This window comes from Lepisma saccharinum, chromosome 7 (assembly GCF_977018435.1).
Source record: "Lepisma saccharinum chromosome 7, izLepSacc3.1, whole genome shotgun sequence".
NCBI classification, from domain to species: domain Eukaryota; kingdom Metazoa; phylum Arthropoda; class Insecta; order Zygentoma; family Lepismatidae; genus Lepisma; species Lepisma saccharinum.
Genome location: NC_139235.1, coordinates 39,196,010 through 39,220,796, shown reverse-complemented (window position 1 = coordinate 39,220,796; position 24,787 = coordinate 39,196,010). Strand labels below are relative to the sequence as shown.

Below are 24,787 nucleotides of genomic sequence, written 5' to 3'. Positions count from 1 at the left end.
ATACTTGCGAGTGTTACGGAGAGAGATGCTGTAGAGTCCGGGTGGCCGAGCGGTCAAAGGCGCTGCTGCTGCGTTCTGGTCGCAGTCCGGTATTCCGGGCGTGGGTTCGAATCCCACTCCTGACATTTTTGCCAAATTCGTCTTCTACGTCTTCCTTTCAACAATTATACTTGCGAGTGTTACGGAGAGAGATGCTGTAGAGTCCGGGTGGCCGAGCGGTCTAAGGCGCTGCTGCTGCGTTCAGGTCGCAGTCCGGTCTTCCGGGCGTGGGTTCGAATCCCACTCCTGACATTTTTGCCACCTTCATCTTCTTCGTCTTCCTTTCAACAATTATACTCGGGAGTGTTACGGAGAGAGATGCTGTAGAGTCCGGGTGGCCGAGCGGTCTAAGGCGCTGCTGCTGCCTTCAGGTCGCAGTCCGGTCTTCCGGGCGTGGGTTCGAATCCCACTCCTGACATTTTTGCCAAATTCGTCTTCTACGTCTTCCTTTCAACAATTATACTTGCGAGTGTTACCGAGAGAGATGCTGTAGAGTCCGGGTGGCCGAGCGGTCTAAGGCGCTGCTGCTGCGTTCAGGTCGCAGTCCGGTCTTCCGGGCGTGAGTTCGAATCCCACTCCTGGCATTTTTGCCACCTTCATCTTCTTCGTCTTCCTTTCAACAATTATACTCGGGAGTGTTACGGAGAGAGATGCTGTAGAGTCCGGGTGGCCGAGCGGTCTAAGGCGCTGCTGCTGCGTTCAGGTCGCAGTCCGGTCTTCCGGGCGTGGGTTCGAATCCCACTCCTGACAGTTTTGCTACCTTAATCTTCTTCGTCTTCCTTTCAACAATTGTACTTGCGATTGTTACGGAGAAAGACGCTGTAGAGTCAGGATGGCCGAGCGGTCTAAGGCGCTGCGTTTAGGTCGCAGTCCGGTCTTCCGGGCGTGGGTTTGAATCCAACTCCTGACATTTTTGCCACCTTAATCTTCTTCGTCTTCCTTTCAACAATTATACTCGGGAGTGTTACGGAGAGAGACGCTATAGAGTCAGGATGCCCGAGCGGTGTAAGGCGCTGCGTTCAGGTCGCAGTCCGGTCTTCCGGGCGTGGGTTCGAATCCCACTCCTGACATTTTTGCCACCTTAATCTTCTTCGTCTTCCTTTCAACAATTATACTCGGGAGTGTTACGAAGAGAGACGCTGTAGAGTCAGGGTGGCAGAGCCGTCTAAGGCGCTGCGTTCAGGTCGCAGTCCGGTCTTCCGGGCGTGGGTTCGAATCCCACTCCTGACATTTTTGCCACCTTCATCTTCTTCGTCTTCCTTTCAACAATTATACTCGGGAATGTTACGGAGAGAGACGCTGTAGAGTCAGGGTGGCCGAGCGGTCTAAGGCGCTGCGTTTAGGTCGCAGTCCGGTCTTCCGGGCGTGGGTTCGAATCCCACTCCTGACATTTTTGCCACCTTAATCTTCTTCGTCTTCCTTTCAACAATTATACTCGGGAGTGTTACGAAGAGAGACGCTGTAGAGTCAGGGTGGCAGAACCGTCTAAGGCGCTGCGTTCAGGTCGCAGTCCGGTCTTCCGGGCGTGGGTTCGAATCCCACTCCTGACATTTTTGCCACCTTCATCTTCTTCGTCTTCCTTCCAACAATTATACTCTTGAGTGTTACGGAGAGAGACGCTGTAGAGTCAGGGTGGCCGAGCGGTCTAAGGCGCTGCGTTTAGGTCGCAGTCCGGTCTTCCGGGCGTGGGTTCGAATCCCAATCCTGACATTTTTGCCACCTTCATTTTCGACGTCTTCTTTTCAACAATTATACTTGCGAGTGTTACGGAGAGAGATGCTGTAGAGTCAGGGTGGCCGAGCGGTCTAAGGCGCTGCGTTCAGGTCGCAGTCCGGTCTTCCGGGCGTGGGTTAGAATACCACTACTGACATTTTTGCCACCTTAATCTTCTTCGTTTTCCTTTCAACAATTATACTCGGGAGTGTTACGGAGAGAGACGCTGTAGAGTCAGGGTGGACGAGCGGTCTAAGGCGCTGCGTTCAGGACGCAGGACGGTCTTCCGTCCGTGGGTTCGAATAGCACTCCTGACATTTTTGCCACCTTCATCTTCTACGTCTTCCTTTCAACAATTATACTTGCGAGTGTTACGGAGAGAGACGCTGTAGAGTCAGGATGTCCGAGCGGTCTAAGGCGCTGCGTTCAGGTCGCAGTCCGGTCTTCCGGGCGTGGGTTAGAATACGACTCCTGACATTTTTGCCACCTTCATCTTCTACGTCTTCCTTTCAACAATTATACTTGCGAGTGTTACGGAGAGAGACGCTGTAGAGTCAGCATGTCCGAGCGGTCTAAGGATCTGCGTTCAGGTCGCAGTCCGGTCTTCCGGGCGTGGGTTCGAATCCCACTCCTGACATTTGTGCCACCTTAATCTTCTTCGTCTTCCTTTCAACAATTATACTCGGGAGTGTTACTGAGAGATACGCTGTAGAGTCAGGATGGCCGAGCGGTCTAAGGCGCTGCTGCTGCGTTCAGGTCGCAGTCCGGTCTTCCGGGCGTGGGTTCGAATCCCACTCCTGACATTTTTGCCACCTTAATCTTCTTCGTCTTCCTTTCAACAATTGTACTTGCGACTGTTACGGAGAAAGACGCTGTAGAGTCAGGATGGCCGAGCGGTCTAAGGTGCTGCGTTCAGGTCGCAGTCCGGTCTTCCGGGCGTGGGTTCGAATCCCACTCCTGACATTTTTGCCACCTTAAACTTCTTCGTCTTCCTTTCAACAATTATACTCGGGAGTGTTACTGAGAGATACGCTGTAGAGTCAGGATGGCCGAGCGGTCTAAGGCGCTGCTGCTGCGTTCAGGTCGCAGTCCGGTCTTCCGGGCGTGGGTTCGAATCCCACTCCTGACATTTTTGCCACCTTAATCTTCTTCGTCTTCCTCTCAACAATTGTACTTGCGACTGTTACGGAGAAAGACGCAGTAGAGTCAGGATGGCCGAGCGGTCTAAGGCGCTGCGTTCAGGTCGCAGTCCGGTCTTCCGGGCGTGGGTTTGAATCCCATTCCTGACATTTTTGCCACCTTAAACTTCTACGTCTTCCTTTCAACAATTATACTTGCGAGTGTTACGGAGATAGACGCTGTAGTGTCAGGATGCCCGAGAGGTTTAAGGCGCTGCGTTCAGGTCGCAGTTCAGTCTTCCGGGCATGGGTTCGAATCCCACTCCTGACATTTTTGCCACCTTAATCTTCTTCGTCTTCCTTTCAACAATTATACTCAGGAGTGTTACGGAGAGAGACGCTGTAGCGTCAGGATGTCCGAGCGGGCTAAGGCGCTGCGTTCAGTCGCAGTCCGGTCTTCCGGGCGTGGGTTCGAATCCCACTCCTGACATTTGTGCCACCTTCATCTTCTACGTCTTCCTTTCAACAATTATACTTGCGAGTGTTACGGAGAGAGACGCTGTAGAGTCAGGGTGGCCGAGCCATCTAAGGCGCTGCGTTCAGCTCGCAGTCCGGTCTTCCGGGAGTGGGTTCGAATCCCACTCCTGACATTTTTGCCACCTTCATCTTCTTCGTCTTCCTTTCAACAATTATACTCGGGAGTGTTACGGAGAGAGACGCTGTAGAGTCAGGGTGGCCGAGCGGTCTAAGGCGCTGCGTTTAGGTCGCAGTCCGGTCTTTCGGGCGTGGGTTCGAATACGACTCCTGACATTTTTGCCACCTTCATCTTCTACGTTTTCCTTTCAACAATTATACTTGGGAGTGTTACGGAGAGAGACGCTGTAGAGTCAGGATGGCCGAGCGGTCTAAGGCGCTGCGTTCAGGTCGCAGTCCGGTCTTCCGGGCGTGGGTTCGAATCCCACTCCTGACATTTTTGCCACCTTAAACTTCTTCGTCTTCCTTTCAACAATTATACTCGGGAGTGTTACGGAGAGAGACGCTGTAGAGTCAGGGTGGCCGAGCGGTCTAAGGCGCTGCGTTCAGGTCGCAGTCCGGTCTTCCGGGCGTTGGATCGAATCCCACTCCTGACATTTTTGCCACCTTAATCTTCTTCGTCTTCCTTTCAACAATTATACTCGGGAGTGTTACGGAGAGAGACGCTGTAGAGTCAGGATGGCCGAGCGGTGTAAGGCGCTGCGTTCAGGTCGCAGTCCGGTCTTCCGAGCGTGGGTTAGAATCCCACTCCTGACATTTTTGCCACCTTAATTTTCTTCGTCTTCCTTTCATCAATTGTACTTGCGACTGTTACGGAGAAAGACGCTGTAGGTTCAGAATGGCCGAGCGGTCTAAGGTGCTGCGTTCAGGTCGCAGTCCGGTCTTCCGGGCGTGGGTTCGAATCCCACTCCTGACATTTTTGCCACCTTAAACTTCTTCGTCTTCCTTTCAACAATTATACTCGGGAGTGTTACGGAGAGATACGCTGTAGAGTCAGGATGGCCGAGCTGTCTAAGGCGCTGCTGCTGCGTTCAGGTCGCAGTCCGGTCTTCCGGGCGTGGGTTCGAATCCCACTCCTGACATTTTTGCCACCTTAATCTTCTTCGTCTTCCTCTCAACAATTGTACTTGCGACTGTTACGGAGAAAGACGCTGTAGAGTCAGGATGGCCGAGCGGTCTAAGGCGCTGCGTATAGGTCGCAGTCCGGTCTTCCGGGCGTGGGTTTGAATCCCATTCCTGACATTTTTGCCACCTTAAACTTCTACGTATTCCTTTCAACAATTGTACTTGCGACTGTTACGGAGAAAGACGCTGTAGCGTCAGGATGTCCGAGCGTTCTAAGGCGCTGCGTTCAGGTCGCAGTCCGGTCTTCCGGGCGTGGGTTCGAATCCCACTACTGACATTTGTGCCACCTTCATCTTCTACGTCTTCCTTTCAACAATTATACTTGCGAGTGTTACGGAGAGAGACGCTGTAGAGTCAGGGTGGCCGAGCCGTCTAAGGCGCTGCGTTCAGCTCGCAGTCCGGTCTTCCGGGAGTGGGTTCGAATCCCACTCCTGACATTTTTGCCACCTTCATCTTCTTCGTCTTCCTTTCAACAATTATACTCGGGAGTGTTACGGAGAGAGACGCTGTAGAGTCAGGGTGGCCGAGCGGTCTAAGGAGCTGCAATCAGGTCGCAATCCGGTCTTCCGGGCGTGGGTTCGAATCCCACTCCTGACATTTTTGCCACCTTCAACTTCTACGTCTTCCTTTCAACAATTATACTTGCAAGTGTTACGGAGAGAGACGCTGTAGAGTCAGGATGTCCGAGCGGTCTAAGGCGCTGCGTTCAGGTCGCAGTCCGGTCTTCCGGGCGTGGGTTAGAATACGTCTCCTGACATTTTTGCCACCTTCATCTTCTACGTCTTCCTTTCAACAATTATACTTGCGAGTGTTACGGAGAGAGACGCTGTAGAGTCAGCATGTCCGAGTCGTCTAAGGAGCTGCGTTCAGGTCGCAGTCCGGTCTTCCGGGCGTGGGTTCGAATCCCACTCCTGACATTTGTGCCACCTTAATCTTCTTCGTCTTCCTTTCAACAATTATACTCGGGAGTGTTACGGAGAGAGACGCTGTAGAGTCAGGGTGGCCGAGCGGTCTAAGGCGCTGCGTTCAGGTCGCAGTCCGGTCTTCCGGGCGTTGGATCGAATCCCACTCCTGACATTTTTGCCACCTTAATCTTCTTCGTCTTCCTTTCAACAATTATACTCGGGAGTGTTCCGGAGAGAGACGGTGTAGAGTCAGGGTGGCCGAGCGGTCTAAGGCGCTGCGTTTAGGTCGCAGTCCGGTCTTCCGGGCGTTGGTTCGAATCCCACTCCTGACATTTTTGCCACCTTCATCTTCTACGTCTTCCATTCAACAATTATACTTGCGAGTGTTACGGAGAGAGATGCTGTAGAGTCAGGGTGGCCGAGCGGTCTAAGGCGCTGCGTTCAGGTCGCAGTCCGGTCTTCCGGACGTGGGTTCGAATCCCACTCCTGACATTTTTGCCACCTTCATCTTCTACGTTTTCCTTTTAACAATTATACTTGCGAGTGTTACGGAGAGAGACGTTGTAGAGTCAGGTTGGCCGAGCGGTCTAAGGCGCTGCATTCAGGTCGCAATCCGGTCTTCCGGGCGTGGGTTCGAATCCCACTCCTGACATTTTTGACACCTTAATCTTCTTCGTCTTCCTTTCAACAATTGTACTTGCGACTGTTACGGAGAAAGACGCTGTAGAGTCAGGATGGCCGAGCGGTCTAAGGCGCTGCGTTCAGGTCTCAGTCCGGTCTTCCGGGCGTGGGTTCGAATCCCACTCCTGACATTTTTGCCACCTTAATCTTCTTCGTCTTCCTTTCAACAATTATACTCGGGAGTGTTACGGAGAGAGACGCTGTAGAATCAGGGTGGCCGAGCGGTCTAAGGCGCTGCGTTCAGGTCTCAGTCCGGTCTTCCGGGCGTGGGTTCGAATCCCACTCCTGACATTTTTGCCACCTTCATCTTCTTCGTCTTCCTTTCAACAATTATACTCGGGAGTGTTACGGAGAAAGATGCTGTAGAGTCAGGGTGGCCGAGCGGTCTAAGGCGCTGCGTTCAGGTCGCAGTCCGGTCTTCCGGGCGTGGGTTCGAATCCCACTCCTGACATTTTTGCCACCTTCATCTTCTACGTTTTCCTTTCAACAATTATACTTGCGAGTGTTACGGAGAGAGACGCTGTAGAGTCAGGATGGCCGAGCGGTCTAAGGCGCTGCGTTCAGGTCGCAGTCCGGTCTTTCGGGCGTGGGTTCGAATTCACTAATGATATCTTTGCCATCTTAATCTTCTTCGTCTTCCTTTCAACAATTATACTCGGGAGTGTTACGGAGAGAGACGCTGTAGAGTCAGGATGGGCGAGCGGTGTAAGGCGCTGCGTTCAGGTCGCAGTCCGGTCTTCCGAGCGTGGGTTAGAATCCCACTCCTGACATTTTTGCCACCTTAATCTTCTTCGTCTTCCTTTCAACAATTGTACTTGCGACTGTTACGGAGAAAGACGCTGTAGATTCAGGATGGCCGAGCGGTCTAAGGTACTGCGTTCAGGTCGCAGTCCGGTCTTCCGGGCGTGGGTTCGAATCCCACTCCTGACATTTTTGCCACCTTAAACTTCTTCGTCTTCCTTTCAACAATTATACTCGGGAGTGTTACGGAGAGATACGCTGTAGAGTCAGGATGGCCGAGCTGTCTAAGGCGCTGCTGCTGCGTTCAGGTCGCAGTCCGGTCTTCCGGGCGTGGGTTCGAATCCCACTCCTGACATTTTTGCCACCTTAATCTTCTTCGTCTTCCTTTCAACAATTATACTCGGGAGTTTTACGGAGAAAGACGCTGTAGAGTCAGGGTGGCCGAGCGGTCTAAGGCGCTGCGTTTAGGTCACAGTCCGGTCTTCCGGGCGTGGGTTCGAATCCCACTCCTGACATTTTTGCCACCTTCATTTTCGACGTCTTCTTTTCAACAATTGTACTTGCGACTGTTACGGAGAAAGACGCTGTAGAGTCAGGATGGCCGAGCGGTCTAAGGTGCTGCGTTCAGGTCGCAGTCCGGTCTTCCGGGCGTGGGTTCGAATCCCACTCCTGACATTTTTGCCACCTTCATCTTCTACGTCTTCCTTTCAACAATTATACTTGCGAGTGTTACGGAGAGAGACGCTGTGGAGTCAGGATGTCCGAGCGGTCTAAGGCGCTGCGTTCAGGTCGCAGTCCGGTCTTCCGGGCGTGTGTTCGAATTCACTAATGATATTTTTGCCACCTTCATCTTCTTCGTCTTCCTTTCAACAATTATACTCGGGAGTGTTACGGAGAAAGACGCTGTAGAGTCAGGATGGCCGAGCGGTCTAAGGCGCTGCGTTCAGGTCGCAGTCCGGTCTTCCGGGCGTGGTTTCGAATCCCACTCCTGACATTTTTGCCACCTTCATCTCCTACGTTTTCCTTTCAACAATTATACTCGGGAGTGTTACGGAGAGAGATGCTGTAGAGTCAGGGTGGCCGAGCGGTCTAAGGCGCTGCGTTCAGTTCGCAGTCCGGTCTTCCGGGCGTGGGTTCGAATTCACTAATGATATTTTTGCCATCTTAATCTTCTTCGTCTTCCTTTTCAGCAATTATACTCGGGAGTGTTACGGAGAGAGACGCTGTAGAGTCAGGATGTCCGAGCGGTCTAAGGCGCTGCGTTCAGGTCGCAGTCCGGTCCTCCGGGCGTGGGTTCGAATCCCACTCCTGACATTTTTGCCACCTTCATCTTCTTCGTCTTCCTTTCAACAATTATACTCGGGAGTGTTACGGAGAAAGACGCTGTAGAGTCAGGATGGCCGAGCGGTCTAAGGCGCTGCGTTCAGGTCGCAGTCCGGTCTTCCGGGCGTGGGTTCGAATCCCACTCCTGACATTTTTGCCACCTTCATCTCCTAAGTTTTCCTTTCAACAATTATACTCGGGAGTGTTACGGAGAGAGATGCTGTAGAGTCAGGGTGGCCGAGCGGTCTAAGGCGCTGCGTTCAGTTCGCAGTCCGGTCTTCCGGGCGTGGGTTCGAATTCACTAATGATATTTTTGCCATCTTAATCTTCTTCGTCTTCCTTTCAACAATTATACTCGGGAGTGTTACGGAGAGAGACGCTGTAGAGTCAGGATGGGCGAGCGGTGTAAGGCGCTGCGTTCAGGTCGCAGTCCGCCCTTCCGGGCTTGGGTTCGAATCCCACTCCTTACATTTTTGCCACCTTAATCTTCTACGTCTTCCTTTCAACAATTGTACTTGCGACTGTTACGGAGAAAGACGCTGTAGAGTCAGGATGGCCGAGCGGTCTAAGGTGCTGCGTTCAGGTCGCAGTCCGGTCTTCCGGGCGTGGGTTCGAATCCCACTCCTGACATTTTTGCCACCTTCATCTTCTACGTCTTCCTTTCAACAATTATACTTGCGAGTGTTACGGAGAGAGACGCTGTGAGTCAGGATGTCCGAGCGGCCTAAGGCGCTGCGTTTAGGTCGCAGTCCGGTCTTCCGGACGTGGGTTCGAATCCCACTCCTGACATTTTTGCCACCTTCATCTTCTTCGTCTTCCTTTCAACAATTATACTCGGGAGTGTTACGGAGAGAGACGTTGTAGAGTCAGGGTGGCCGAGCGGTCTAAGGCGCTGCGTTCAGGTCGCAGTCCGGACTTCCGGGCGTGGGTTTGAATCCCACTCCTGACATTGTTGCCACCTTAAACTTCTTCGTCTTCTTTTCAACAATTACACTCGGGAGTGTTACGGAGATAGACGCTGTAGAGTCAGGATGCCGAGCGGTTTAAGGCGCTGCGTTCAGGTCGCAGTCCAATCTTCCGGGCGTGGGTTCGAATCCCACTTTTGACATTTTTGCCACCTTAATCTTCTTCGTCTTCCTTTCAACAATTATACTCTGGAGTGTTACGGAGGGAGACGCTGTAGCGTCAGGATGTCCGAGCGGTCTAAGGCGCTGCGTTCAGGTCGCAGTCCGGTCTTCCGGGCGTGGGTTCGAATCCCACTCCTGACATTTTTGCCACCTTAATCTTCTTCGTTTTCCTTTCAACAATTATACTCGGGAGTGTTACGGAGAGAGACGCTGTAGAGTCAGGGTGGCCGAGCGATCTAAGGCGCTGCGTTCAGGTCGCAGTCCGGTCTTCCGGGCGTGGGATCGAATCCCACTCCTGACATTTTTGGCACCTTCATCTTCTACGTCTTCCTTTCAACAATTATACTTGCGAGCGTTACGGAGAGAGACGCTGTAGTCAGGGTGGCCGAGCGGTCTAAGGCGCTGCGTTCAAGTCGCAGTCCGGTCTTCCGGGCGTGGGTTCGAATACCACTCCTGACATTTTTGCCACCTTCATCTTCTACGTCTTCCTTTCAACAATTATACTTGCGAGTGTTACGGAGAGAGACGCTGTAGAGTCAGGATGTCCGAGCGGTCTAAGGCGCTGCGTTCAGGTCGCAGTCCGGTCTTCCGGGCGTGGGTTCGAATCCCACTCCTGACATTTTTGCCACCTTCATCTCCTACGTTTTCCTTTCAACAATTATACTTGCGAGTGTTACGGAGAGAGACGCTGTAGAGTCAGGTTGGCCGAGCGGTCTAAGGCGCTGCGTTCAGGTCGCAATCCGGTCTTCCGGGCGTGGGTTCGAATCCCACTCCTGACATTTTTGCCACCTTAATCTTCTTCGTCTTCGTTTCAACAATTATACTCGGGAGTGTTACGGAGAGAGACGCTGTACAGTCAGGATGTCCGAGCGGTCTAAGGCGCTGCGTTCAGGTCGCAGTCCGGTCTTCCGGGCGTGGGTTCGAATCCCACTCCTGACATTTTTGATACCTTAATCTTCTTCGTCTTCCTTTCAACAATTGTACTTGCGACTGTTACGGAGAAAGACGCTGTAGAGTCAGGATGTCCGAGCGGCCTAAGGCGCTTCGTTCAGGTCGCAGTCCGGTCTTCTGGGCGTGGGTTCGAATCCCACTCCTGACATTTTTGATACCTTAATCTTCTTCGTCTTCCTTTCAACAATTGTACTTGCGACTGTTACGGAGAGAGACGCTGTACAGTCAGGATGTCCGAGCCGTCTAAGGAGCTGCGTTCAGGTCGCAGTCCGGTCTTCCGGGCGTGGGTTCGAATCCCACTCCTGACATTTGTGCCACCTTAATCTTCTTCGTCTTCCTTTCAACAATTATACTCGGGAGTTTTACGGAGAGAGACGCTGTAGAGTCAGGGTGGCCGAGCGGTCTAAGGCGCTGCGTTTAGGTCGCAGTCCGGTCTTCCGGGCGTGGGTTCGAATCCCACTCCTGACATTTTTGCCACCTTCATTTTCGACGTCTTCTTTTCAACAATTGTACTTGCGACTGTTACGGAGAAAGACGCTGTAGAGTCAGGATGGCCGAGCGGTCTAAGGTGCTGCGTTCAGGTCGCAGTCCGGTCTTCCGGGCGTGGGTTCGAATCCCACTCCTGACATTTTTGCCACCTTCATCTTCTACGTCTTCCTTTCAACAATTATACTTGCGAGTGTTACGGAGAGAGACGCTGTGGAGTCAGGATGTCCGAGCGGTCTAAGGCGCTGCGTTCAGTTCGCAGTCCGGTCTTCCGGGCGTGGGTTCGAATTCACTAATGATATTTTTGCCACCTTCATCTTCTTCGTCTTCCTTTCAACAATTATACTCGGGAGTGTTACGGAGAAAGACGCTGTAGAGTCAGGATGGCCGAGCGGTCTAAGGCGCTGCGTTCAGGTCGCAGTCCGGTCTTCCGGGCGTGGGTTCGAATCCCACTCCTGACATTTTTGCTACCTTCATCTCCTACGTTTTCCTTTCAACAATTATACTCGGGAGTGTTACGGAGAGAGATGCTGTAGAGTCAGGGTGGCCGAGCGGTCTAAGGCGCTGCGTTCAGTTCGCAGTCCGGTCTTCCGGGCGTGGGTTCGAATTCACTAATGATATTTTTGCCATCTTAATCTTCTTCGTCTTCCTTTTCAACAATTATACTCGGGAGTGTTACGGAGAGAGACGCTGTAGAGTCAGGATGTCCGAGCGGTCTAAGGCGCTGCGTTCAGGTCGCAGTCCGGTCTTCCGGGCGTGGGTTCGAATCCCACTCCTGACATTTTTGCCACCTTCATCTTCTTCGTCTTCCTTTCAACAATTATACTCGGGAGTGTTACGGAGAAAGACGCTGTAGAGTCAGGATGGCCGAGCGGTCTAAGGCGCTGCGTTCAGGTCGCAGTCCGGTCTTCCGGGCGTGGGTTCGAATCCCACTCCTGACATTTTTGCCACCTTCATCTCCTACGTTTTCCTTTCAACAATTATACTCGGGAGTGTTACGGAGAGAGATGCTGTAGAGTCAGGGTGGCCGAGCGGTCTAAGGCGCTGCGTTCAGTTCGCAGTCCGGTCTTCCGGGCGTGGGTTCGAATTCACTAATGATATTTTTGCCATGTTAATCTTCTTCGTCTTCCTTTCAACAATTTTACTCGGGAGTGTTACGGAGAGAGACGCTGTAGAGTCAGGATGGGCGAGCGGTGTAAGGCGCTGCGTTCAGGTCGCAGTCCGCCCTTCCGGGCTTGGGTTCGAATCCCACTCCTGACATTTTTGCCACCTTAATCTTCTTCGTCTTCCTTTCAACAATTGTACTTGCGACTGTTACGGAGAAATACGCTGTAGAGTCAGGATGGCCGAGCGGTCTAAGGTGCTGCGTTCAGGTCGCAGTCCGGTCTTCCGGGCGTGGGTTCGAATCCCACTCCTGACATTTTTGCCACCTTCATCTTCTACGTCTTCCTTTCAACAATTATACTTGCGAGTGTTACGGAGAGAGACGCTGTGGAGTCAGGATGTCCGAGCGGCCTAAGGCGCTGCGTTTAGGTCGCAGTCCGGTCTTCCGGACGTGGGTTCGAATCCCACTCCTGACATTTTTGCCACCTTCATCTTCTTCGTCTTCCTTTCAACAATTATACTCGGGAGTGTTACGGAGAGAGACGCTGTAGAGTCAGGGTGGCCGAGCGGTCTAAGGCGCTGCGTTCAGGTCGCAGTCCGGACTTCCGGGCGTGGGTTTGAATCCCACTCCTGACATTGTTGCCACCTTAAACTTCTTCGTCTTCTTTTCAACAATTACACTCGGGAGTGTTACGGAGATAGACGCTGTAGAGTCAGGATGCCCGAGCGGTTTAAGGCGCTGCGTTCAGGTCGCAGTCCAGTCTTCCGGGCGTGGGTTCGAATCCCACTTTTGACATTTTTGCCACCTTAATCTTCTTCGTCTTCCTTTCAACAATTATACTCTGGAGTGTTACGGAGGGAGACGCTGTAGCGTCAGGATGTCCGAGCGGTCTAAGGCGCTGCGTTCAGGTCGCAGTCCGGTCTTCCGGGCGTGGGTTCGAATCCCACTCCTGACATTTGTGCCACCTTCATCTTCTACGTCTTCCTTTCAACAATTATACTTGCGAGTGTTACGGAGAGAGATGCTGTAGAGTCAGGGTGGCCGAGCGGTCTAAGGCGCTGCGTTCAGGTCGCAGTCCGATCTTTAGGGCGTGGGTTCGAATCCCACTCCTGACATTTTTGCCACCTTAATCTTCTTCGTTTTCCTTTCAACAATTATACTCGGGAGTGTTACGGAGAGAGACGCTGTAGAGTCAGGGTGGCCGAGCGATCTAAGGCGCTGCGTTCAGGTCGCAGTCCGGTCTTCCGGGCGTGGGATCGAATCCCACTCCTGACATTTTTGGCACCTTCATCTTCTACGTCTTCCTTTCAACAATTATACTTGCGAGTGTTACGGAGAGAGACGCTGTAGAGTCAGGATGTCCGAGCGGTCTAAGGCGCTGCGTTCAGGTCGCAGTCCAGTCTTCCGGGCGTGGGTTCGAATCCCACTCCTGACATTTGTGCCACCTTAATCTTCCTCGTCTTCCTTTCAACAATTATACTCGGGAGTGTTACGGAGAGAGACGCTGTAGAGTCAGGTTGGCCGAGCGGTGTAAGGCGCTGCGGTGAGGTCGCAGTCCGGTCTTCCGGGCGTGGGTTCGAATCCCACTCCTGACATTTTTGCCACCTTCATCTTCTACGTCTTCCTTTCAACAATTATACTTGCGAGTGTTACGGAGAGAGATGCTGTAGAGTCAGGATGCCCGAGCGGTCTAAGGCGCTGCGTTCAGGTCGCAGTCCGGTCTTCCGGGCGTGGGTTCGAATCCCACTCCTGACATTTTTGCCACCTTCATCTCCTACGTTTTCCTTTCAACAATTATACTTGCGAGTGTTACGGAGAGAGACGCTGTAGAGTCAGGTTGGCCGAGCGGTCTAAGGCGCTGCGTTCAGGTCGCAATCCGGTCTTCCGGGCGTGGGTTCGAATCCCACTCCTGACATTTTTGCCACCTTAATCTTCTTCGTCTTCGTTTCAACAATTATACTCGGGAGTGTTACGGAGAGAGACGCTGTACAGTCAGGATGTCCGAGCGGTCTAAGGCGCTGCGTTCAGGTCGCAGTCCGGTCTTCCGGGCGTGGGTTCGAATCCCACTCCTGACATTTTTGATACCTTAATCTTCTTCGTCTTCCTTTCAACAATTGTACTTGCGACTGTTACGGAGAAAGACGCTGTAGAGTCAGGATGTCCGAGCGGCCTAAGGCGCTTCGTTCAGGTCGCAGTCCGGTCTTCTGGGCGTGGGTTCGAATCCCACTCCTGACATTTTTGCCACCTTCATCTTCTTCGTCTTCCTTTCAACAATTATACTCGGGAGTGTTACGGAGAGAGACGCTGTAGAGTCAGGGTGGCCGAGCGGTGTAAGGCGCTGCGTTCTTGTCGCAGTCCGGTCTTCCGGGCGTGGGTTCGAATACCACTCCTGACATTTTTGCCACCTTCATCTTCTTCGTCTTCCTTTCAACAATTATACTCGGGAGTGTTACGGAGAGAGACGCTGTAGAGTCAGGGTGGCCGAGCGGTCTAAGGCGCTGCGTTTAGGTCGCAGTCCGGTCTTCCGCGCGTGGGTTCGAATCCCACTCCTGACATTTTTGCCACCTTAATCTTCTTCGTTTTCCTTTCAACAATTATACTCGGGAGTGTTACGGAGAGAGACGCTGTAGAGTCAGGGTGGCCGAGCGGTCTAAGGCGCTGCGTTTAGGTCGCAGTCCGGTCTTCCGGGCGTTGGTTCGAATCCCACTCCTGACATTTTTGCCACCTTCATCTCCTACGTTTTCCTTTCAACAATTATACTCGGGAGTGTTACGGAGAGAGATGCTGTAGAGTCAGGGTGGCCGAGCGGTCTAAGGCGCTGCGTTCAGTTCGCAGTCCGGTCTTCCGGGCGTGGGTTCGAATTCACTAATGATATTTTTGCCATCTTAATCTTCTTCGTCTTCCTTTCAACAATTATACTCGGGAGTGTTACGGAGAGAGACGCTGTAGAGTCAGGATGGGCGAGCGGTGTAAGGCGCTGCGTTCAGGTCGCAGTCCGGTCTTCCGGGCTTGGGTTCGAATCCCACTCCTGACATTTTTGCCACCTTAATCTTCTTCGTCTTCCTTTCAACAATTGTACTTGCGACTGTTACGGAGAAAGACGCTGTAGAGTCAGGATGGCCGAGCGGTCTAAGGTGCTGCGTTCAGGTCGCAGTCCGGTCTTCCGGGCGTGGGTTCGAATCCCACTCCTGACATTTTTGCCACCTTCATCTTCTACGTCTTCCTTTCAACAATTATACTTGCGAGTGTTACGGAGAGAGACGCTGTGGAGTCAGGATGTCCGAGCGGCCTAAGGCGCTGCGTTTAGGTCGCAGTCCGGTCTTCCGGACGTGGGTTCGAATCCCACTCCTGACATTTTTGCCACCTACATCTTCTTCGTCTTCCTTTCAACAATTATACTCGGGAGTGTTACGGAGAGAGACGCTGTAGAGTCAGGGTGGCCGAGCGGTCTAAGGCGCTGCGTTCAGGTCGCAGTCCGGACTTCCGGGCGTGGGTTTGAATCCCACTCCTGACATTGTTGCCACCTTAAACTTCTTCGTCTTCCTTTCAACAATTACACTCGGGAGTGTTACGGAGATAGACGCTGTAGAGTCAGGATGCCCGAGCGGTTTAAGGCGCTGCGTTCAGGTCGCAGTCCAGTCTTCCGGGCGTGGGTTCGAATCCCACTTTTGACATTTTTGCCACCTTAATCTTCTTCGTCTTCCTTTCAACAATTATACTCTGGAGTGTTACGGAGGGAGACGCTGTAGCGTCAGGACGTCCGAGCGGTCTAAGGCGCTGCGTTCAGGTCGCAGTCCGGTCTTCCGGGCGTGGGTTCGAATCCCACTCCTGACATTTGTGCCACCTTCATCTTCTACGTCTTCCTTTCAACAATTATACTTGCGAGTGTTACGGAGAGAGATGCTGTAGAGTCAGGGTGGCCGAGCGGTCTAAGGCGCTGCGTTCAGGTCGCAGTCCGATCTTTAGGGCGTGGGTTCGAATCCCACTCCTGACATTTTTGCCACCTTAATCTTCTTCGTTTTCCTTTCAACAATTATACTCGGGAGTGTTACGGAGAGAGACGCTGTAGAGTCAGGGTGGCCGAGCGGTGTAAGGCGCTGCGTTCAGGTCGCAGTCCGGTCTTCCGGGTGTGGGTTCGAATACGACTCCTGACATTTTTGCCACCTTAATCTTCTACGTCTTCCTTTCAACAATTATACTTGCGAGTGTTACGGAGAGAGACGCTGTAGAGTCAGCATGTCCGAGCGGTCTAAGGAGCTGCGTTCAGGTCGCAGTCCGGTCTTCCGGGCGTGGGTTAGAATCCCACTCCTGACATTTGTGCCACCTTAATCTTCTTCGTCTTCCTTTCAACAATTATACTCGGGAGTGTTACGGAGAGAGACGCTGTAGAGTCAGGGTGGCCGAGCGGTCTAAGGCGCTGCGTTCAGGTCGCAGTCCGGTCTTCCGGGCGTTGGTTCGAATCCCACTCCTGACATTTTTGCCACCTTAATCTTCTTCGTCTTCCTTTCAACAATTATACTCGGGAGTGTTCCGGAGAGAGACGGTGTAGAGTCAGGGTGGCCGAGCGGTCTAAGGCGCTGCGTTTAGGTCGCAGTCCGGTCTTCCGGGCGTTGGTTCGAATCCCACTCCTGACATTTTTGCCACCTTCATCTCCTACGTTTTCCTTTCAACAATTATACTCGGGAGTGTTACGGAGAGAGATGCTGTAGAGTCAGGGTGGCCGAGCGGTCTAAGGCGCTGCGTTCAGTTCGCAGTCCGGTCTTCCGGGCGTGGGTTCGAATTCACTAATGATATTTTTGCCATCTTAATCTTCTTCGTCTTCCTTTCAACAATTATACTCGGGAGTGTTACGGAGAGAGACGCTGTAGAGTCAGGATGGGCGAGCGGTGTAAGGCGCTGCGTTCAGGTCGCAGTCCGGGCTTGGGTTCGAATCCCACTCCTGACATTTTTGCCACCTTAATCTTCTTCTTCTTCCTTTCAACAATTATACTCGGGAGTGTTACGGAGAGAGACGCTGTAGAATCAGGGTGGCCGAGCGGTCTAAGGCGCTGCGTTCAGGTCGCAGTCCGGTCTTCCGGGCGTGGGTTCGAATTCACTAATGATATTTTTGCCATCTTAATCTTCTTCGTCTTCCTTTCAACAATTATACTCGGGAGTGTTAGGGAGAGAGACGCTGTAGAGTCAGGGTGGCCCAGCGGTCTAAGGCGCTGCGTTCAGGTCGCAGTCCGGTCTTCCGGGCGTGGGTTCGAATCCCACTCCTGACATTTTTGCCACCTTCATCTTCTACGTTTTCCTTTCAACAATTATACTTGCGAGTGTTACGGAGAGAGACGTTGTAGAGTCAGGATGGCCGAGCGGTCTAAGGCGCTGCGTTTAGGTCGCAGTCCGGTCTTCCGGGCGTGGGTTCGAATTCACTAATGATATCTTTGCCATCTTAATCTTCTTCGTCTTCCTTTCAACAATTATACTCGGGACTGTTACGGAGAAAGACGCAGTAGAGTCAGGATGGCCGAGCGGTCTAAGGTGCTGCGTTCAGGTCGCAGTCCGGTCTTCCGGGCGTGGGTTCGAATCCCACTCCTGACATTTTTGCCACCTTAAACTTCTTCGTCTTCCTTTCAACAATTATACTCGGGAGTGTTACTGAGAGATACGCTGTAGAGTCAGGATGGCCGAGCGGTCTAAGGCGCTGCTGCTGCGTTCAGGTCGCAGTCCGGTCTTCCGGGCGTGGGTTCGAATCCCACTCCTGACATTTTTGCCACCTTAATCTTCTTCGTCTTCCTCTCAACAATTGTACTTGCGACTGTTACGGAGAAAGACGCTGTAGAGTCAGGATGGCCGAGCGGTCTAAGGCGCTGCGTTTAGGTCGCAGTCCGGTCTTCCGGGCGTGGGTTCGAATCCCATTCCTGACATTTTTGCCACCTTAAACTTCTACGTCTTCCTTTCAACAATTATACTTGCGAGTGTTACGGAGATAGACGCTGTAGTGTCAGGATGCCCGAGAGGTTTAAGGCGCTGCGTTCAGGTCGCAGTCCGGTCTTCCGGGAGTGGTTTCGAATCCCACTCCTGACATTTTTGCCACCTTAATCTTCTTCGTCTTCCTTTCAACAATTATACTCGGGAGTGTTCCGGAGAGAGACGGTGTAGAGTCAGGGTGGCCGAGCGGTCTAAGGCGCTGCGTTTAGGTCGCAGGACGGTCTTCCGGGCGTTGGTTCGAATCCCACTCCTGACATTTTTGCCACCTTCATCTTCTACGTCTTCCTTTCAACAATTATACTTGCGAGTGTTACGGAGAGAGATGCTGTAGAGTCAGGGTGGCCGAGCGGTCTAAGGCGCTGCGTTCAGGTCGCAGTCCGGTCTTCCGGACGTGGGTTCGAATCCCACTCATGACATTTTTGCCACCTTCATCTTCTACGTTTTCCTTTTAACAATTATACTTGCGAGTGTTACGGAGAGAGACGTTGTAGAGTCAGGTTGGCCGAGCGGTGTAAGGCGCTGCGTTCAGGTCGCAATCCGGTCTTCCGGGCGTGGGTTCGAATCCCACTCCTGACATTTTTGCCACCTTAATCTTCTTCTTCTTCCTTTCAACAATTGTACTTGCGACTGTTACGGAGAAAGACGCTGTAGAGTCAGGATGGCCGAGCGGTCTAAGGCGCTGCGTTTAGGTCGCAGTCCGGTCTTCCGGGCGTGGGTTCGAATCCCACTCCTGACATTTTTGCCACCTTCATTTTCGACGTCTTCTTTTCAACAATTATACTTGCGAGTGTTACGGAGAGAGATGCTGTAGAGTCAGGGTGGCCGAGCGGTCTAAGGCGCTGCGTTCAGGTCGCAGACCGGTCTTCCGGGCGTGGGTTAGAATCCCACTACTGACATTTTTGCCACCTTAATCTTCTTCGTTTTCCTTTCAACAATTATACTCGGGAGTGTTAGGGAGAGAGACGCTGTAGAGTCAGGGTGGACGAGCGGTCTAAGGCGCTGCGTTCAGGTCGCAATCCGGTCTTCCGGGCGTGGGTTCGAATCCCACTCCTGACAATTTTGCCACCTTCATCTTCTACGTCTTCCTTTCAACAATTATACTTGCGAGTGTTACGGAGAGAGACGCTGTAGAGTCAGGATGTCCGAGCGGTCTAAGGCGCTGCGTTCAGGTCGCAGTCCGGTCTTCCGGGCGTGGGTTAGAATACGACTCCTGACATTTTTGCCACCTTCATCTTCTACGTCTTCCTTTCAACAATTATACTTGCGAGTGTTACGGAGGGGGACGCTGTAGAGTCAGCATGTCCGAGCCGTCTAAGGAGCTGCGTTCAGGTCGCAGTCCGGTCTTCCGGGCGTGGGTTCGAATCCCACTCCTGACATTTGTGCCACCTTAATCTTCTTCGTCTTCCTTTCAACAATTATACTCGGGAGTGTTACGGAGAGAGACGCTGTAGAGTCAGGGTGGCCGAGCGGTCTAAGGCGCTGCGTTCAGGTCGCAGTCCGGTCTTCCGGGCGTTGGTTCGAATCCCACTCCTGACATTTTTGCCACCTTAATCTTCTTCGTCTTCCTTTCAACAATTATACTCGGGAGTGTTCCGGAGAGAGACGGTGTAGAGTCAGGGTGGCCGAGCGGTCTAAGGCGCTGCGTTTAGGTCGCAGTCCGGTCTTCCGGGCGCTGGTTCGAATCCCACTCCTGACATTTTTGCTACCTTCATCTTCTACGTCTTCCTTTCAACAATTATACTTGCGAGTGTTACGGAGAGAGATGCTGTAGAGTCAGGGTGGCCGAGCGGTCTAAGGCGCTGCGTTCAGGTCGCAGTCCGGTCTTCCGGACGTGGGTTCGAATCCCACTCCTGACATTTTTGCCTCCTTCATCTTCTACGTTTTCCTTTTAACAATTATACTTGCGAGTTTTACGGAGAGAGACGTTGTAGAGTCAGGTTGGCCGAGCGGTCTAAGGCGCTGCATTCAGGTCGCAATCCGGTCTTCCGGGCGTGGGTTCGAATCCCACTCCTGACATTTTTGACTCCTTAATCTTCTTCGTCTTCCTTTCAACAATTGTACTTGCGACTGTTACGGAGAAAGACGGTGTAGAGTCAGGATGGCCGAGCTGTCTAAGGCGCTGCGTTCAGGTCGCAGTCCGGTCTTCCGGGCGTGGGTTCGAATCCCACTCCTGACATTTTTGCCACCTTAATCTTCTTCGTCTTCCTTTCAACAATTATACTCGGGAGTGTTACGGAGAGAGACGCTGTAGAATCAGGGTGGCCGAGCGGTCTAAGGCGCTGCGTTCAGGTCGCAGTCCGGTCTTCCGGGCGTGGGTTCGAATCCCACTCCTGACATTTTTGCCACCTTCATCTTCTTCGTCTTCCTTTCAACAATTATACTCGGGAGTGTTACGGAGAGAGACGCTGTAGAGTCGGGGTGGCCGAGCGGTCTAAGGCGCTGCGTTCAGGTCGCAGTCCGGTCTTCCGGGCGTGGGTTCGAATCCCACTCCTGACATTTTTGCCACCTTCATCTTCTACGTTTTCCTTTCAACAATTATACTTGCGAGTGTTACGGAGAGAGACGCTGTAGAGTCAGGATGGCCGAGCGGTCTAAGGCGCTGCGTTCAGGTCGCAGTCCGGTCTTCCGGGCGTGGGTTCGAATTCACTAATGATATCTTTGCCATCTTAATCTTCTTCGTCTTCCTTTCAACAATTATACTCGGGAGTGTTACGGAGAGAGACTCTGTAGAGTCAGGATGGGCGAGCGGTGTAAGCCGCTGCGTTCAGGTCGCAGTCCGGTCTTCCGGGCGTGTGTTAGAATCCCACTCCTGACATTTTTGCCACCTTAATCTTCTTCGTCTTCCTTTCAACAATTGTACTTGCGACTGTTACGGAGAAAGACGCTGTAGAGTCAGGATGGCCGAGCGGTCTAAGGTGCTGCGTTCAGGTCGCAGTCCGGTCTTCCGGGCGTGGGTTCGAATCCCACTCCTGACATTTTTGCCACCTTAAACTTCTTCGTCTTCCTTTCAACAATTATCTAGGGAGTGTTACGGAGAGTTACGCTGTAGAGTCAGGATGGCCGAGCGGTCTAAGGCGCTGCTGCTGCGTTCAGGTCGCAGTCCGGTCTTCCGGGCGTGGGTTCGAATCCCACTCCTGACATTTTTGCCACCTTAATCTTCTTCGTCTTCCTCTCAACAATTGTACTTGCGACTGTTACGGAGAGAGACGCTGTAGAGTCAGGATGGCCGAGCGGTCTAAGGGGCTGCGTTGAGGTCGCAGTCCGGTCTTCCGGGCGTGGGTTTGAATCCCATTCCTGACATTTTTGCCACCTTAAACTTCTACGTATTCCTTTCAACAATTATACTTGCGAGTGTTACGGAGATAGACGCTGTAGTGTCAGGATGCCCGAGAGGTTAGTCTCGCATGGAACGCGTGAGTGAGCAGACGTCGTGCGCGCTGCTCCTGCATAAGCGGTTACTTTCCATTCGCGTGGCAACTTTTGTGTCCTGTTGAATAGAACCAGTTAGTAGAATGGTGCTTCGGCGAATTAATACCCTGAAATTAAACTTTCGGAATGTTGCAACTAGACCCTCGACCTTAGACTTACATCGTTGGATTAACGACACGTTGCAGCTAACGCCAGAACAAGTAGTGAGTATAGAAATTGATTTGTATCATAAGTGTGTGTTCCTGAAATTAACTTCGCGAGTGCTTGGTGAACGTTTGATACAGAACTCAAATGGCTGTGTTAAATATCACGACGATACCGATGAATATGGTGTTGACATGACGTGGGCAGATATGGATTATGTGACGGTCCGGATACACGTTGTACCCGAGGAACTCAAAGATGACGAAATACGTTCAGTTTTGAGCCAATATGGCAAAATTATCGACAAAATTTTGGACGAAGTGTACACGGGAGAACATATTTATAAAGTTCGAACGGGACGAAAAATCTTGAAAATGTCATTACGTCACCCGATTCCCTCGTATGTTACAATATGTGGACAACGGTTCTGGGTGACGTATCTTGGTCAGGAACGCACTTGTGCTATCTGCGATTTGGGGGGACACGTGGCTGGGAAGTGCCCCCAACGACGTCCTGTTGGGCCTGTGAAGAATCCTACCCTGTATGCTAATGTCGCCAGATTTGGGCCCAACCAGATCGATGCCACTGAACCAGTGATGTCGGCAACCTTTACGAACCTATCTGCGCAGCATACCGAGACCGACACCAATAACTTGGATCGCGCTTCGACTTCGAACTCCCCCCCAAAACAGACGGAACAGCTACTAGTTGAGCCCCTGAGTGAGACCGTCGACGCAAGTGAAATGGAGGTGATAACGGAGGAGTCAACAGACCAGAACCAGAATGCAGAAGACACCCCCATACTGGAACCAGTGAACATGGATCTCGAGCAGCATGCCGACACGTCGGTCGATTCGTCCGACGGCACGCCGGAGCCAGATCCGGGGATATCCACCCCCGAGATGATGGATGCTACAATGAAGATGGAAGGTGCGAACAGTGAGATGCCTATGTCCATAGATGCCGGAACTTTGAAGTCCTCACAGGCTAAGGAAGCGGAATGGCAACTTCAGCGCCGTCGCCAAGACACCTTTGAGCATCGCCAGAAGAAACGCAGTACGTCGAGATCGCCGACCGCGTCGAAGCGACCTCACCCCAAACGAAATAAGGCAAGGAAACCGGCAGTAAATACGACAGTGGACACAGGTACCGGTGATAGAACACAGGATAATAAGTAACTTTGACAAAGTATATAGATAGTAGTAATGGTAGTAGTGTCTGTTCTATGGTGTCTAGTTCTAATATTTGTAACCAATAACTTAAGTTCTGACAACTCAAGCGAGTGTTATAAAACATTAATGCAAAGCAAGCATATGGAACAGGAAATAATTTATCACGTGGCTACCATAAATATCAACAAACTTTCATCTGAACTGAAACGAAAAGCTCTCATAGACTATATACGTTCTTATAATTTAGATATCGTTTGTATTCAAGAACTAGGTATAGGAAATCTTGATATTGGGTTTGATTATGTAGTATATAATAATAGTAATCATAACTCAACGGGAACGGCAATTATAGTTAGAAATAGTATTACAGTATCAAATGTACTATACCATCCATCAGGTAGAATAATTTGTGTAAATGTGGGTGACGTGTGGATATGCAATATTTATGCTCCGTCAGGTAGTGACGCACGAAAAGAGAGAGAGGAATTTTTCAATACTCAAGTAGCTACAGCCCTCGGTGGAAATAGACAACATATATTGTGCACGGGAGACTTTAACTGTACGTTAAGGCGAGAGGATCAAACCCCTGGGTTTAATACTTCACCAAGTTTAAACATTTTAGTGTCTGGGTTTGACCTAATAGATGTGTGGCAAAGAAAACATCCTAGCGAAAAAGGATATACATACATTAGAACAAATACTGCTAGTAGACTAGATAGGTTTTATGTAACAAAAGAACTGTTCTCGCATTCCACAAAAATAGAGGTACTTCCAAACTGTTTCAGTGATCATTTAGGTGTCCATTTAGATATAGCTTTAAATATCCCACACGTTCGGAAAGGAAGAGGTTATTGGCGATTAAACCTTCAACTACTTCAAGATGAAGCCTTTCGTAAGGAATTTGAGGAACAATGGGGAAAATGGGAAGCCATGAGTCATAGACAGACGGACTTCATAAAATGGTGGGACTCCTATCTAAAACCCTCAATTAAATACTTTTGCATGCAATACAGTAAAGGAAAAATGGCGGATTTTTATAAGAAGTATAACTTTTACCATGCAGTTTTGAGAGAATTAGCAAACAAACTCAAAACAGATCAAACGGTTCTGAGTGAATATAAGAAAATACAAACGGTCGTCCTGAGAATGTACAACCAAAAAATGCAAGGATATAATTATCGAAGCAAATTAGTAATGTTCGATCCCAAAGAACAACCTTCTCTGGCGCAAGTCCTAGGAGAAAGACGCAGAGAACAACGGAAGTTGATAACAGAGATCGACGATGAAGGAGGAGTAAAACTTACAAATACGAAAGACATTCAAAGACATTTAGTAGATTACTTTTCCAATAAATTCAGTGACACAAGTGCTGACAAGGAACAAGATTTTTCCGTTATTGAAAACTATATACCAAGAGTAACAGAGGAAGAAAGGGATTTCCTCCAACAGCCCTTTACAAGAGAGGAAGTGGAACTAGCTGTAATGGCCGGCAAACGCAATCGCGCTGGAGGCATAGATGGCTTACCTATTGAATTATTCCAAGCATTTTGGCCAGTGGTACAGACCATGCTGACGCGATGGGTAAATGAAGTTTTCCGACAACAACGCATGGGACAAACGAGCCTGTTAGGAGTGATGGTACTCGTGCCGAAACCAGGACGACTCATCTCGGCAAAGAATTTTCGCCCGATAACACTCTTGTGTGTGGACTATAAAATATACACACGACTTATCACAAAACGACTGCAACAATTGGCGGAGAAATTAATAGGACCACAACAATTCATCTTTCGAGCGCAAGGTGCAATTTTTGAACTGTTAAATACATTAAGAGACGTTGTGGCACTTCAACAACAGAAAGTTGGATCAAAAGCAGCAATCCTGGCCTTGGACTTTGCAAACGCGTTCGACACAATCAAGCACGATTATTTCTTTACGTTGTTAAGAAAAGTAGGATTAGGAGAAAAAATTGTATCTGCTATTCAGTTGCTTTACACAAATGCAAGAGTACGCCTTAATGTTAACGGGACACTGTCAACGTCTTTCCCACTGAAGCGATCATTAAGACAAGGGTGTCCATTATCACTCTTTGCATTTGGCTTAGCAATTACACCCATTGTACGGTGGATGCAAGAACAGGTGCGGGGAGTGGAAGTCTACAGAAAATCGTTTCGAACATTCGCGTATGCAGATGACGTAACTGTTCTGATAAATGATGACA

The 24,787-nt window shown here is 51.1% G+C and overlaps 1 protein-coding gene and 65 non-coding genes across 66 annotated transcripts in view; all 66 read left to right on the top strand.

Annotated features, from left to right (window-relative positions):
• The window catches only part of LOC145990201 (uncharacterized), a 135,131-nt gene that overhangs the window by 70,353 nt on the left and 39,991 nt on the right, over nt 1-24,787 (top strand). The gene's annotated exons all lie outside the window — the stretch shown is intronic.
• TRNAQ-CUG (transfer RNA glutamine (anticodon CUG)) lies at nt 36-125 on the top strand. The gene has a single exon. It is a non-coding gene; the product is annotated as a tRNA-Gln (tRNA).
• TRNAL-UAG (transfer RNA leucine (anticodon UAG)) lies at nt 866-949 on the top strand. Its single transcript has one exon. It is a non-coding gene; the product is annotated as a tRNA-Leu (tRNA).
• Nucleotides 1,026-1,109, top strand: TRNAL-CAG (transfer RNA leucine (anticodon CAG)). The gene has a single exon. It is a non-coding gene; the product is annotated as a tRNA-Leu (tRNA).
• On the top strand, nt 1,346-1,429 carry TRNAL-UAG (transfer RNA leucine (anticodon UAG)). Its single transcript has one exon. It is a non-coding gene; the product is annotated as a tRNA-Leu (tRNA).
• Nucleotides 1,666-1,749, top strand: TRNAL-UAG (transfer RNA leucine (anticodon UAG)). The gene has a single exon. It is a non-coding gene; the product is annotated as a tRNA-Leu (tRNA).
• Nucleotides 2,466-2,555, top strand: TRNAL-CAG (transfer RNA leucine (anticodon CAG)). Its single transcript has one exon. It is a non-coding gene; the product is annotated as a tRNA-Leu (tRNA).
• Nucleotides 2,632-2,715, top strand: TRNAL-CAG (transfer RNA leucine (anticodon CAG)). Its single transcript has one exon. It is a non-coding gene; the product is annotated as a tRNA-Leu (tRNA).
• Nucleotides 2,792-2,881, top strand: TRNAL-CAG (transfer RNA leucine (anticodon CAG)). The gene has a single exon. It is a non-coding gene; the product is annotated as a tRNA-Leu (tRNA).
• On the top strand, nt 2,958-3,041 carry TRNAL-CAG (transfer RNA leucine (anticodon CAG)). The gene has a single exon. It is a non-coding gene; the product is annotated as a tRNA-Leu (tRNA).
• On the top strand, nt 3,757-3,840 carry TRNAL-CAG (transfer RNA leucine (anticodon CAG)). The gene has a single exon. It is a non-coding gene; the product is annotated as a tRNA-Leu (tRNA).
• On the top strand, nt 4,077-4,160 carry TRNAL-CAG (transfer RNA leucine (anticodon CAG)). The gene has a single exon. It is a non-coding gene; the product is annotated as a tRNA-Leu (tRNA).
• TRNAL-UAG (transfer RNA leucine (anticodon UAG)) lies at nt 4,563-4,646 on the top strand. The gene has a single exon. It is a non-coding gene; the product is annotated as a tRNA-Leu (tRNA).
• TRNAL-UAG (transfer RNA leucine (anticodon UAG)) lies at nt 5,683-5,766 on the top strand. The gene has a single exon. It is a non-coding gene; the product is annotated as a tRNA-Leu (tRNA).
• On the top strand, nt 5,843-5,926 carry TRNAL-CAG (transfer RNA leucine (anticodon CAG)). The gene has a single exon. It is a non-coding gene; the product is annotated as a tRNA-Leu (tRNA).
• Nucleotides 6,163-6,246, top strand: TRNAL-CAG (transfer RNA leucine (anticodon CAG)). Its single transcript has one exon. It is a non-coding gene; the product is annotated as a tRNA-Leu (tRNA).
• On the top strand, nt 6,483-6,566 carry TRNAL-CAG (transfer RNA leucine (anticodon CAG)). The gene has a single exon. It is a non-coding gene; the product is annotated as a tRNA-Leu (tRNA).
• TRNAL-UAG (transfer RNA leucine (anticodon UAG)) lies at nt 7,288-7,371 on the top strand. The gene has a single exon. It is a non-coding gene; the product is annotated as a tRNA-Leu (tRNA).
• Nucleotides 7,448-7,531, top strand: TRNAL-CAG (transfer RNA leucine (anticodon CAG)). Its single transcript has one exon. It is a non-coding gene; the product is annotated as a tRNA-Leu (tRNA).
• TRNAL-CAG (transfer RNA leucine (anticodon CAG)) lies at nt 7,767-7,850 on the top strand. The gene has a single exon. It is a non-coding gene; the product is annotated as a tRNA-Leu (tRNA).
• Nucleotides 8,087-8,170, top strand: TRNAL-CAG (transfer RNA leucine (anticodon CAG)). The gene has a single exon. It is a non-coding gene; the product is annotated as a tRNA-Leu (tRNA).
• Nucleotides 8,247-8,330, top strand: TRNAL-CAG (transfer RNA leucine (anticodon CAG)). The gene has a single exon. It is a non-coding gene; the product is annotated as a tRNA-Leu (tRNA).
• TRNAL-CAG (transfer RNA leucine (anticodon CAG)) lies at nt 8,726-8,809 on the top strand. The gene has a single exon. It is a non-coding gene; the product is annotated as a tRNA-Leu (tRNA).
• Nucleotides 8,885-8,968, top strand: TRNAL-UAG (transfer RNA leucine (anticodon UAG)). Its single transcript has one exon. It is a non-coding gene; the product is annotated as a tRNA-Leu (tRNA).
• Nucleotides 9,045-9,128, top strand: TRNAL-CAG (transfer RNA leucine (anticodon CAG)). The gene has a single exon. It is a non-coding gene; the product is annotated as a tRNA-Leu (tRNA).
• Nucleotides 9,364-9,447, top strand: TRNAL-CAG (transfer RNA leucine (anticodon CAG)). The gene has a single exon. It is a non-coding gene; the product is annotated as a tRNA-Leu (tRNA).
• Nucleotides 9,682-9,765, top strand: TRNAL-CAA (transfer RNA leucine (anticodon CAA)). Its single transcript has one exon. It is a non-coding gene; the product is annotated as a tRNA-Leu (tRNA).
• On the top strand, nt 9,842-9,925 carry TRNAL-CAG (transfer RNA leucine (anticodon CAG)). Its single transcript has one exon. It is a non-coding gene; the product is annotated as a tRNA-Leu (tRNA).
• TRNAL-CAG (transfer RNA leucine (anticodon CAG)) lies at nt 10,162-10,245 on the top strand. The gene has a single exon. It is a non-coding gene; the product is annotated as a tRNA-Leu (tRNA).
• Nucleotides 10,642-10,725, top strand: TRNAL-UAG (transfer RNA leucine (anticodon UAG)). The gene has a single exon. It is a non-coding gene; the product is annotated as a tRNA-Leu (tRNA).
• TRNAL-CAG (transfer RNA leucine (anticodon CAG)) lies at nt 10,802-10,885 on the top strand. The gene has a single exon. It is a non-coding gene; the product is annotated as a tRNA-Leu (tRNA).
• On the top strand, nt 11,121-11,204 carry TRNAL-CAG (transfer RNA leucine (anticodon CAG)). Its single transcript has one exon. It is a non-coding gene; the product is annotated as a tRNA-Leu (tRNA).
• On the top strand, nt 11,441-11,524 carry TRNAL-CAG (transfer RNA leucine (anticodon CAG)). Its single transcript has one exon. It is a non-coding gene; the product is annotated as a tRNA-Leu (tRNA).
• TRNAL-CAG (transfer RNA leucine (anticodon CAG)) lies at nt 11,601-11,684 on the top strand. The gene has a single exon. It is a non-coding gene; the product is annotated as a tRNA-Leu (tRNA).
• TRNAL-CAG (transfer RNA leucine (anticodon CAG)) lies at nt 12,080-12,163 on the top strand. The gene has a single exon. It is a non-coding gene; the product is annotated as a tRNA-Leu (tRNA).
• TRNAL-UAG (transfer RNA leucine (anticodon UAG)) lies at nt 12,240-12,323 on the top strand. The gene has a single exon. It is a non-coding gene; the product is annotated as a tRNA-Leu (tRNA).
• Nucleotides 12,400-12,483, top strand: TRNAL-CAG (transfer RNA leucine (anticodon CAG)). The gene has a single exon. It is a non-coding gene; the product is annotated as a tRNA-Leu (tRNA).
• On the top strand, nt 12,720-12,803 carry TRNAL-CAG (transfer RNA leucine (anticodon CAG)). Its single transcript has one exon. It is a non-coding gene; the product is annotated as a tRNA-Leu (tRNA).
• TRNAL-CAG (transfer RNA leucine (anticodon CAG)) lies at nt 12,880-12,963 on the top strand. The gene has a single exon. It is a non-coding gene; the product is annotated as a tRNA-Leu (tRNA).
• On the top strand, nt 13,360-13,443 carry TRNAL-GAG (transfer RNA leucine (anticodon GAG)). The gene has a single exon. It is a non-coding gene; the product is annotated as a tRNA-Leu (tRNA).
• Nucleotides 13,520-13,603, top strand: TRNAL-CAG (transfer RNA leucine (anticodon CAG)). Its single transcript has one exon. It is a non-coding gene; the product is annotated as a tRNA-Leu (tRNA).
• TRNAL-CAG (transfer RNA leucine (anticodon CAG)) lies at nt 13,840-13,923 on the top strand. Its single transcript has one exon. It is a non-coding gene; the product is annotated as a tRNA-Leu (tRNA).
• On the top strand, nt 14,160-14,243 carry TRNAK-CUU (transfer RNA lysine (anticodon CUU)). Its single transcript has one exon. It is a non-coding gene; the product is annotated as a tRNA-Lys (tRNA).
• Nucleotides 14,320-14,403, top strand: TRNAL-UAG (transfer RNA leucine (anticodon UAG)). The gene has a single exon. It is a non-coding gene; the product is annotated as a tRNA-Leu (tRNA).
• Nucleotides 14,480-14,563, top strand: TRNAL-UAG (transfer RNA leucine (anticodon UAG)). Its single transcript has one exon. It is a non-coding gene; the product is annotated as a tRNA-Leu (tRNA).
• TRNAL-CAG (transfer RNA leucine (anticodon CAG)) lies at nt 14,959-15,042 on the top strand. The gene has a single exon. It is a non-coding gene; the product is annotated as a tRNA-Leu (tRNA).
• On the top strand, nt 15,119-15,202 carry TRNAL-UAG (transfer RNA leucine (anticodon UAG)). The gene has a single exon. It is a non-coding gene; the product is annotated as a tRNA-Leu (tRNA).
• On the top strand, nt 15,279-15,362 carry TRNAL-CAG (transfer RNA leucine (anticodon CAG)). Its single transcript has one exon. It is a non-coding gene; the product is annotated as a tRNA-Leu (tRNA).
• On the top strand, nt 15,759-15,842 carry TRNAL-CAG (transfer RNA leucine (anticodon CAG)). Its single transcript has one exon. It is a non-coding gene; the product is annotated as a tRNA-Leu (tRNA).
• Nucleotides 16,399-16,482, top strand: TRNAL-UAG (transfer RNA leucine (anticodon UAG)). The gene has a single exon. It is a non-coding gene; the product is annotated as a tRNA-Leu (tRNA).
• Nucleotides 17,029-17,112, top strand: TRNAL-CAG (transfer RNA leucine (anticodon CAG)). The gene has a single exon. It is a non-coding gene; the product is annotated as a tRNA-Leu (tRNA).
• Nucleotides 17,348-17,431, top strand: TRNAL-CAG (transfer RNA leucine (anticodon CAG)). Its single transcript has one exon. It is a non-coding gene; the product is annotated as a tRNA-Leu (tRNA).
• TRNAL-CAG (transfer RNA leucine (anticodon CAG)) lies at nt 17,508-17,597 on the top strand. Its single transcript has one exon. It is a non-coding gene; the product is annotated as a tRNA-Leu (tRNA).
• Nucleotides 17,674-17,757, top strand: TRNAL-UAG (transfer RNA leucine (anticodon UAG)). The gene has a single exon. It is a non-coding gene; the product is annotated as a tRNA-Leu (tRNA).
• On the top strand, nt 17,994-18,077 carry TRNAL-UAG (transfer RNA leucine (anticodon UAG)). The gene has a single exon. It is a non-coding gene; the product is annotated as a tRNA-Leu (tRNA).
• Nucleotides 18,154-18,237, top strand: TRNAL-CAG (transfer RNA leucine (anticodon CAG)). Its single transcript has one exon. It is a non-coding gene; the product is annotated as a tRNA-Leu (tRNA).
• Nucleotides 18,474-18,557, top strand: TRNAL-UAG (transfer RNA leucine (anticodon UAG)). Its single transcript has one exon. It is a non-coding gene; the product is annotated as a tRNA-Leu (tRNA).
• TRNAL-CAG (transfer RNA leucine (anticodon CAG)) lies at nt 19,274-19,357 on the top strand. The gene has a single exon. It is a non-coding gene; the product is annotated as a tRNA-Leu (tRNA).
• Nucleotides 19,434-19,517, top strand: TRNAL-UAG (transfer RNA leucine (anticodon UAG)). The gene has a single exon. It is a non-coding gene; the product is annotated as a tRNA-Leu (tRNA).
• TRNAL-CAG (transfer RNA leucine (anticodon CAG)) lies at nt 19,594-19,677 on the top strand. Its single transcript has one exon. It is a non-coding gene; the product is annotated as a tRNA-Leu (tRNA).
• On the top strand, nt 19,914-19,997 carry TRNAL-CAG (transfer RNA leucine (anticodon CAG)). The gene has a single exon. It is a non-coding gene; the product is annotated as a tRNA-Leu (tRNA).
• On the top strand, nt 20,074-20,157 carry TRNAL-CAG (transfer RNA leucine (anticodon CAG)). The gene has a single exon. It is a non-coding gene; the product is annotated as a tRNA-Leu (tRNA).
• On the top strand, nt 20,234-20,317 carry TRNAL-CAG (transfer RNA leucine (anticodon CAG)). Its single transcript has one exon. It is a non-coding gene; the product is annotated as a tRNA-Leu (tRNA).
• Nucleotides 20,713-20,796, top strand: TRNAL-CAG (transfer RNA leucine (anticodon CAG)). Its single transcript has one exon. It is a non-coding gene; the product is annotated as a tRNA-Leu (tRNA).
• TRNAL-CAG (transfer RNA leucine (anticodon CAG)) lies at nt 20,872-20,961 on the top strand. The gene has a single exon. It is a non-coding gene; the product is annotated as a tRNA-Leu (tRNA).
• TRNAL-GAG (transfer RNA leucine (anticodon GAG)) lies at nt 21,038-21,121 on the top strand. Its single transcript has one exon. It is a non-coding gene; the product is annotated as a tRNA-Leu (tRNA).